Source organism: Helianthus annuus, chromosome 17 (genome assembly GCF_002127325.2).
Source record: "Helianthus annuus cultivar XRQ/B chromosome 17, HanXRQr2.0-SUNRISE, whole genome shotgun sequence".
Classification (NCBI taxonomy): Eukaryota; Viridiplantae; Streptophyta; class Magnoliopsida; order Asterales; family Asteraceae; genus Helianthus; species Helianthus annuus.
Window position 1 is genome coordinate 171,211,887 of NC_035449.2, and position 9,753 is coordinate 171,221,639.

A 9,753-nucleotide genomic window follows, 5' to 3' on the forward strand; every position below is an offset into this window, starting at 1 on the left:
ATACGGAACATGTGTAAGGATTCCCAAAACATAACATATAAATATGTATTTCTTGTAAAATTTTGTTTGCAAACCTATAAGACATACCACTTGCAGTGTTTAATAATGAATTCTTTTAAAAGAATCGGATGTTGATGTACGATGAGAACCACTGTTGTTTCGCTTTTGTTGCAGAACACGCTTCCTTTTTTTCTTTGCTTCAGCACAGACTTGACTTTGACTTGGTTGAAAGAACAGTTCATACTTGAAATTCTATTATCTGCATCCATAATTTCAAATATCTGAATGAAGAAGAGTGTTGAGCACTCAAGAAAAAGACTTTTAAAGTATTTTGAAAATGGTTTGAATTATTTGAAAATGACAACTGTATTATTAGGGGGTAAAATGTAACTTCCTTATCTCAATGGCGGTTTACCTTTTTTACATAGAGGCAGATAGAAACATACTTTACCTTTTTAACAACTCTCCAAATCCCCTTTACAAAATTGTTTGTCTAATCTCATAAAAAGTGCTTCAAGTTTTAATTACCGATGTCCATTTCAATATTGAATCACTCCACTTGAATACTTCTTACTTTTGACATCATCAACAACTTCGATCAAAGTATAATAATATTTATTAAAATTTGTATATACATTAGTTTCATATGCACATGATTAACAACTGTTATGAAGACTGTTCTCAATGTATTGCATGTTTTAGATGATATATCAATTTAATTTTACAAGCTTTTTTTTTTTATTTTTATAATGTTTCCGATTTGAAGTTTTCTTTGATATGGTGTTACATTTGGATTCTTGAAAGCAATCGATAAGGTATATTTTGTTGTTTATCTTACTTGATATTAAAGAATATGATTAAATGACAAATCTTTTATTTATGGACTTGCAGAAAAAAAAGTTATTGACAGTGGTACTCGATTCTACATTTTTAGAGGAATCTTTATTTATTGATATACTCTAGATAAATCGATAAATATTAAATGCGTTATTTGAATGACATAGATATGTTAAACATTGTTGGTTCATATTTGTTATCATAGTCTTTATAAATAATGAAGTATCTGATAAAATACATTGTCTCATTTTTTCTTTGATTTTTAACCAGAAACATCATATCTTAGAAGATGTCTTTTTATAAATATTTGGACTCTCTTAATTCCAAAATCTTGGTAAGATTATTACATTAAAACCATTTTCTACAGTTTTATTGTTAACAATTAATTCACATATAACAGTTACCAATACTTAAATACTTGAACTCAACAAATAATACCACAAAACTTTGCAAACAATCATTTACTTAAAGAAGTTCCTGGTAACATTGGCGTTATAAAGTGTGTAAACGGTATGAGATGGGATTACCGATTCTCAAAACACAATGGAAGTTATGCTCTAAAAGAAGAATGGTCCTCAGTTGTCTCTAACCTTTCATTGAAAGAAGGATGTCTGTTGGTATTTAAAAAAACTGCACCATATACATATCTGCTGACACCTTTTGAAAAAGTTCATCATTATCCAACAAAACTCCCAATGATTTCTATGTTAACATCAATATCGTTTGAGAGGAACTTTGGATGTATGGATTCATTCTCCCATAGTTTTAGTGATGTTTGTAAGGACGTGTTGGTAAGTTTTGGTATTTTAATCCAATACTTTAATGTTACTATAGTAATTAGTGATATAGTTGTTAATTTTACTGTACCTTTGTTGATTTCATAATTTTATATCTTTTTATTCAGCTAATACCCAAGGAGTTAGTTAACGTCAGTATTGGAGTTGGTAAACTTAAAGAGACATTTAAGATCTATGTGAATCAGTGGGACTCTTTTGATGTAGTACTTCAACGTGATCCTCTTCGAAATTGTTACTTTATAACCGATGGATGGGAAAAGGTTGTACTGTCACACCCCCAAAATCCACATGCGGAGTACCACCGCTTGGAGGCGTGACTGACCAGGATCTTAACCACCAATCATATTGAACATGTAATATAGTTAAGAATAGCGGAATAATTTAAGTAAACCCCAACATAAGTATTAATGTTTGAAACGTCATAAGTATTTAATAAGTAATCACGATCCATCCGCCCACAACGACCTGCTCCTCCTTGTGCAAGCTCCATTAGTACCTAAGGTCCTGCAAGGCATGCAGCAGAGAGTCAACAACTAGTTGAGCGAGTTCACAGAAAGTAAATTCATAACAGTAATGTGTAAGTTCATCTAGTGGGGGCTTCCCATACAAGTATATACTATTGGTGAGGGATTCTCACATTTATCCTTTACAATGGGGGCTTCCCATTATGGTACTTACTAGACTATTTGCAACCATGTGTTCTTCTTGAACCGAGAACAGGAATACGTACTAGGTCACGCAGGATTTACGTGAGTGCCCTTCCCCGAGGACAGTGGTACGCGTGGGGTTTACGCAGGATTTACGTAAGTGTCCTTCCGACCCGGAAGACAGTAGTGGGTATTAGGTTACACAGGATTTACGTAAGTGTCCTCCCGACCCGGGAGACAATGGCAGATACTAGTTTACGTAGGTTTTACGTAAGTGTCCTGACTATCCTGAGGACGATGGTCTATAGTCTAGTGATTGCGTAAGTACGAGTAATCATTCCATATCAAACATTCCAACCCAATTCCCAACCCGGGAATCCCATGCCTTGGCTGTGTGAACTCACCTTGGTTTGCTCGGCAGATACACAATAAAAGGTTCTTGAACTAAAATGGTCAACCTCGTCCTAACAGGGTTACCACACGAGTCAGGTTTTGACTAAGGTAATACACGTATGCGTCACATAAGTTAACACGTTACTATCACGTATAAATCATGGCAACGTTTGACAGTTAAGCAATACATACAACTTGTACGGTTTGAACAAGTAAGCCCAAAACTATCCGGCCCAACATGTTGTGCGACCCACAACATGTTGTGCGATCCAACCAAACCCGGCCCATCAATAATATACAATCCAATAACATATACGGCCCAATAAATGACATACAAATGACCTTGTGCGATCCAGCTGATCTTGTACGATCCAGCTGGGTTGTGCGATCAGGAAATGGGCTTTGTGGCCCAACAGTCAACAATAGTTCAGTATACGTGTGTGGCCCAACATCTTGTGCGATCCGCACCAGCTTGTGCGATCCACAAGATGTTGTGCGATCAGGCAATAATAAAATGGGTTGTGCGTTTGGCCTTATGCGATCAGATGGTCTTGTGCGTGTGTGCTCTTGTGCGATCAGATCGGTTGTGCGATTGATCCACTTGTACGTGTGGGCATCTTGTGCGAACAAGATGCCTTGTGCGATCAGTTTAATAATTTCCGTGAATTGAGCAATCGGTTACAATTATCATCAGTTTCCAAATTAACCACAATCAATTAACAACACTAACAGTTTCCTTTTTACCAAATCAATCAATTAACACAATCCCCAAAATAGTTAACCCAAATATCGATCAAACATGGCAATTTCATCAAGAACTCTTATGAACCCTAATCCACATCAACATGAACAACATATAGCATTCATTCGGATCAACCCTATCATCTAAGCATATCATTCGAGTTCAACATACATCAGCCGATTGCTTGTCTACTCGATACTTATAACAAAACCATCAATTAGTGTAATCATATTTAGCATACATGAGCCGATTAACAAAACTAAATCAATTATCATCATAATCAATCATGTTAACAAGGATCCTCGATATCAAGCAAACATCTCCGGTAACATCGACATACAAACAATAACACACAACCAACAACGTTAATCACTAACCGGATTAGAGAAGGAGAAGAGGGTGATCCGTATGAAGATCTTGTGCCGTCGGGTTCCAAGCAAACGAGAGAGAGAAGGAGTCTAGGGTTCTTGTGTGTGTGTTGAGATTTTGTAAAAAGTGGAGAATGGTTACAACTCTCCTAAGTGTTATTCGGTTTAAGGAAGGATGGGCCGAGTCCACCACTTGGGCCGCCCTATAGCTCAAATACAAGTAACACGGCCCAATGGCCTTGTGCGGTCGAGTGGGTGTGTGTTGTTGTGCGACCGGGTTATAACCATACATACATACATTACATACACAAAGCATAACAATCATACTTTCAATTAATCGTTCAAGTTCATATAATCACATTTCGTGCACATACATCATAACATTCATTAACTCAAAGTGTCATATAGGCACGTAATGTTACATCAAAGTAAGTCTAAAGTTCGAGTTGTCACATTATCCCCAACTAATTGGAAATTTCGTCCCGAAATTTGGTATGCACTCACTGAGGAAGCTAGGTAAACTGTATTGTTCACTGATTTTCCTGGGGTGTCACATCCTCCCCCCGTTGATCTGGAATTTCGTCCCGAAATTCCGAAGTAGTAGCTTCAGCCTCAGTAGTGGTTGCATTGGTTTCGAATAACTGGGGGTACTTTTCTGTCATCCTATCTTCGCGTTCCCAGGTGTACTCTGGGCCACGTTTGGAGTTCCAACGTACTCGAACAAGAGGGATTCTCTTGTTTTTGAGGACCTTCACATCCCGGTCCGTGATTTCTAGTGGCTCCTCGACGAACTGCAACCGCTCGTCGATAGTGAGTTCCTTAAAAGGAATGATGAGGGTTTCATCTGATAGGCACTTCTTTAGGTTTGACACATGAAAGACATTGTGAACTGCCCCGAGTTCAGCTGGTAGGTTCAATCTGTAGGCTACCTTGCCAATCTTTTCTATGATTTCGAATGGTCCGACGTATCGCGGATTCAGTTTGCCCCGTTTGCCAAAACGTACCACACCCTTCTAGGGTGAGACTTTTAATAAAACCCGGTCCCCGACCTGAAATTCCAAAGGCTTTCTACGCTTGTCCGCGTAGGCTTTCTGACGGTCGCGTGCTGCCGCCATGCGCTGTCGTATTTGGGCTATCTTTTCTGTGGCGTCCACTACAATCCCTGGACCCGTAATTTGACTATCCCCCACCTCTGCCCAACAGAGAGGTGACCGGCATTTACGCCCGTACAATGCCTCGAATGGAGTGGCTTGGATGCTGGTGTGATAACTATTATTATACGAAAACTCCACCAAAGGGAGGTGCTTTTCCCAGCCGTTGCCGAAATCGATGACGCATGCCCGAAGCATGTCTTCAAGAGTTTGGATCGTTCGCTCAGACTGCCCATCCGTCTGAGGATGATATGCTGTGCTCATGTCTAGTCGTGAGCCAAAAGATTTGTGCATTGCTTGCCAAAGTTCTGACGTGAATCGTGCATCGCGATCCGAAATGATGGAAGTGGGCACCCCGTGCCTCGAAACAACTTCTTTGAGGTAGATGTCTGCGAGAGTGGAGAACTTATCCGTTTCCTTTATAGCTAGGAAGTGTGCAGACTTGGTGAGTCGATCCACGATCACCCATATGGTATCATTCCCACGCTGAGATCTAGGTAGGCCTGTAACGAAATCCATGGAAATTTCTTCCCATTTCCATTGAGGTATCTTAGGCTGCTGAAGTAGACCCGCTGGTTTCTGGTATTCGACCTTGACTCTCGCACAGGTCAAACACTTGCCGACGTAAGTAGCGATGTGGGCCTTCATGCTAGGCCACCAATAAGTAGTTCTGATGTCGTGATACATCTTATCCGACCCTGGATGTACCGAGTAGCGAGACTTGTGAGCTTCGTCCATTACAAGTTCGCGTAGGCCGCCATAAAGTGGGACCCAAATACGCCCCGTTACATAGTAGGCGCCGTCTGCCTTCTGTTCCATTCGTTGTCGTGAGCCGCGTAAGGCTTCAGCTTTGACATTTTCGGGTTTCAATGCTTCTACCTGAGCTTCTCGTATCTGTGCTGGAAGGCTAGACTGAATCGTAAGTTGTAGCGCTCGCACGCGCCGAGGTAAAGTGTCCTTCCGACTGAGGGCGTCAGCCACAACATTGGCTTTGCCTGGATGGTACTTGATAGCGCATTCGTAGTCGTTAAGTAGTTCAACCCATCTTCGTTGACGCATGTTCAAATCCTTTTGCTTAAGGATATGCTCGAGACTCCTGTGATCGGTGTAAATCGTGCACCTGGTACCGTACAGGTAGTGTCGCCATATCTTAAGTGCGAAAACAACAGCTCCCAGCTCTAAATCGTGCGTCGTGTAGTTTCGTTCGTGAATCTTAAGTTGACGTGAAGTGTAAGCAATAACCTTGTCACGCTGCATTAACACACATCCAAGACCCTGAATGGATGTGTCACAATATACTACGAAATCGTCCGTGCCCTCTGGCAAAGAGAGGATAGGTGCACTGCAAAGTCTATCCTTTAGGTGCTGAAAAGCAGTCTCCTGGGGCTCTCCCCAGCGATAGGTGACACCCTTCTGTGTCAGTAGCGTAAGCGGCTGAGCAATCTTTGAAAAGTCTTTAATAAACCGTCTGTAGTAACCTGCCAAACCCAAGAATTGGCGTATTTCCGTTGGCGTACGTGGTGCAGGCCAGTTCCTGATCGAATCTACCTTGGATGGATCGACATGAATCCCATCCTTGTTCACTACGTGGCCTAAGAAGTGGACTTCACGAAGCCAGAAGTCGCATTTCGAAAACTTAGCGTACAGCTGTTCCTTCCGTAGGAGTTCCAAAATAAGGCGTAGATGCTGCTCGTGTTCCTCCTGACTCTTGGAGTAAATCAGGATGTCGTCGATGAATACTTCGACGAACTTGTCTAGGTAGGGTTTGCACACCCTGTTCATAAGGTCCATAAATACGGCAGGTGCGTTCAATAATATCAAACCATCCATCATATCAAACATAAAGTATAATAGTTAAAATAATTCATAAAACCCAATACGATTGATGTTCAAACCAAACTTTGTTTGAGTAGCGGAAACATAATAATGAAAACCCAAAATAAGTTATAAGTTCAAATATCGTTCATTGCGTCACCCTGACCAATCATGTACACGCGGCCCCAGCGTCATGGTTTCCATTGCTTCCCCTGACGCTATCCCCGTTGTCGTCCCTGTTTCCATGGTCGTGGTTCTGAGTCTGGTCCTGGTTTAATTGAGGGCAATCGCGTTTAAAATGACCTTTGGTCCCACACTGGAAACATCCCCCGTTTCCATGTTGTGGCTGCTGCTGTGTGTTCTGTGGAGCTGGTAGTTGCAGTTGCTGGTCCTGTGAGGATTGAGGCGGTCGTTGTGGTTCTTGAGTTACAGGACGTGAGCTTCGACAATCCTTAGCTTCATGACCAATCTTGAGACATCTCTGACATCGTTCCTTGCGACACCGTCCACTGTGGTGTCTGTTGCACCTGTTACATAGTGGGTGAATTCCCCGATATCCACCCTGCCCCTGGTTGTCTGAAGAGTGCTGACTGGGACTCTGATAACTGTCAGTCTTTCGCTGCTGAACCTGTGACTGAACTGAAGCTGATCCCTTGCTGGAATCCCCATCCCATTTCCTTTTGTTGTCACTGGGGGTAGCAGAAGCAGTGACAGCAGCAGTGGTAGCACTGATGCGTTTTGGCAGCTTGTTCTGATCCACTGCCTGATCTGTGAGACGATGAGCAAGACGAGTGACTTGCTGGATAGTACCAAGGTTGACTGCGGTCAAATGACTCTGAATTTCGGGCACCAGACCCCTGAGATACAGTTCGATGCGTTTGGTGGGAAGGTCTACCATAGTAGGACAAAATGTGGCTAATTCATTCGATCTCTTCGTATAAGCTTCAATTTCAGACCCCACCATCTGTAGGTTGAGGAACTCTACCTCTAGTTTGTGGATGTCTTCTCGACTACAAAACTCTTCCTTAATTAGGTCCTTGAACTCGTTCCAGGGAGTGGCATTAGCAGCTGCCAGCCCTAACATCTGAACCTGTGCTTCCCACCAGGTTAATGCAGCACCTTCGAGTGTTCCAGTAGCAAACTTTACTCTACGTGACTCAGGGCAATCATGCACCTCGAAGTCAGTTTCGAGCCTCTCGAACCAATGGAGGAGTCCAACCGCTCCCTCCGTGCCGCTGAAGGTACTTGGACGACAGTCCATGAAGTTCTTGAAAGTGCAGCCTGGTTGCTGTGCTGGTTGACCTATTGTGTACGAATAGGACAAGGTTTAATTACAAGGGCTAGTTTAGGAGTGTAGGATCTAAAGTTCCTAGTGTGTGCTATACTGCAGGATATACTACCTGCTTGAGCAGCTGCAAGTGCCGCAGCAACTTGAGCTTGAACGAGAGCCTCTAACTGGGCTTGAGTCATGTTAATCCGTCCAGACATGATCTTCATAGTAAAGGTAACGTAAGTGAGAGTGGTTCGCGAGTAGGGCGATGACAGAAAAGTGTAAGCACGTAGGTATTCTCAGGTAATAAAGTCATGTGTATCTAAACGTAATGCGAGCAAAGTTCTACATAGTTCTAGCATGCAGGCAATAAACATAAACCTTATTACCTAGGATGTCGAGTCTTGCACGTGGAGCGAAGCGTCGTTGTGGATCGTTGAGAGCACTGTACTGGTTATAGTCTGGTTTTAATAAAAACGTTTCCCATATTAAAACCAAGTTCTCTATAACCAATGGCTCTGATACCAATCTGTCACACCCCCAAAATCCACATGCGGAGTACCACCGCTTGGAGGCGTGACTGACCAGGATCTTAACCACCAATCATATTGAACATGTAATATAGTTAAGAATAGCGGAAGCATTTAAGTAAACCCCAACATAAGTATTAATGTTTGAAACGTCATAAGTATTTAATAAGTAATCACGATCCATCCGCCCACAACGACCTACTCCTCCTTGTGCAAGCTCCATTAGTACCTAAGGTCCTGCAAGGCATGCAACAGAGAGTCAACAACTAGTTGAGCGAGTTCACAGAAAGTAAATTCATAACAGTAATGTGTAAGTTCATCTAGTGGGGGCTTCCCATACAAGTATATACTATTGGTGAGGGATTCTCACATTTATCCTTTACAATGGGGGCTTCCCATTATGGTACTTACTAGACTATTTGCAACCATGTGTTCTTCTTGAACCGAGAACAGGAATACGTACTAGGTCACGCAGGATTTACGTGAGTGCCCTTCCCCGAGGACAGTGGTACGCGTGGGGTTTACGCAGGATTTACGTAAGTGTCCTTCCGACCCGGAAGACAGTAGTGGGTATTAGGTTACGCAGGATTTACGTAAGTGTCCTCCCGACCCGGGAGACAATGGCAGATACTAGTTTACGTAGGTTTTACGTAAGTGTCCTGACTATCCTGAGGACGATGGTCTATAGTCTAGTGATTGCGTAAGTACGAGTAATCATTCCATATCAAACATTCCAACCCAATTCCCAACCCGGGAATCCCATGCCTTGGCTGTGTGAACTCACCTTGGTTTGCTCGGCAGATACACAATAAAAGGTTCTTGAACTAAAATGGTCAACCTCGTCCTAACAGGGTTACCACACGAGTCAGGTTTTGACTAAGGTAATACACGTATGCGTCACATAAGTTAACACGTTACTATCACGTATAAATCATGGCAACGTTTGACAGTTAAGCAATACATACAACTTGTACGGTTTGAACAAGTAAGCCCAAAACTATCCGGCCCAACATGTTGTGCGACCCACAACATGTTGTGCGATCCAACCAAACCCGGCCCATCAATAATATACAATCCAATAACATATACGGCCCAATAAATGACATACAAATGACCTTGTGCGATCCAGCTGATCTTGTACGATCCAGCTGGGTTGTGCGATCAGGAAATGGGCTTTGTGGCCCAACAGTCAACAATAGTTCA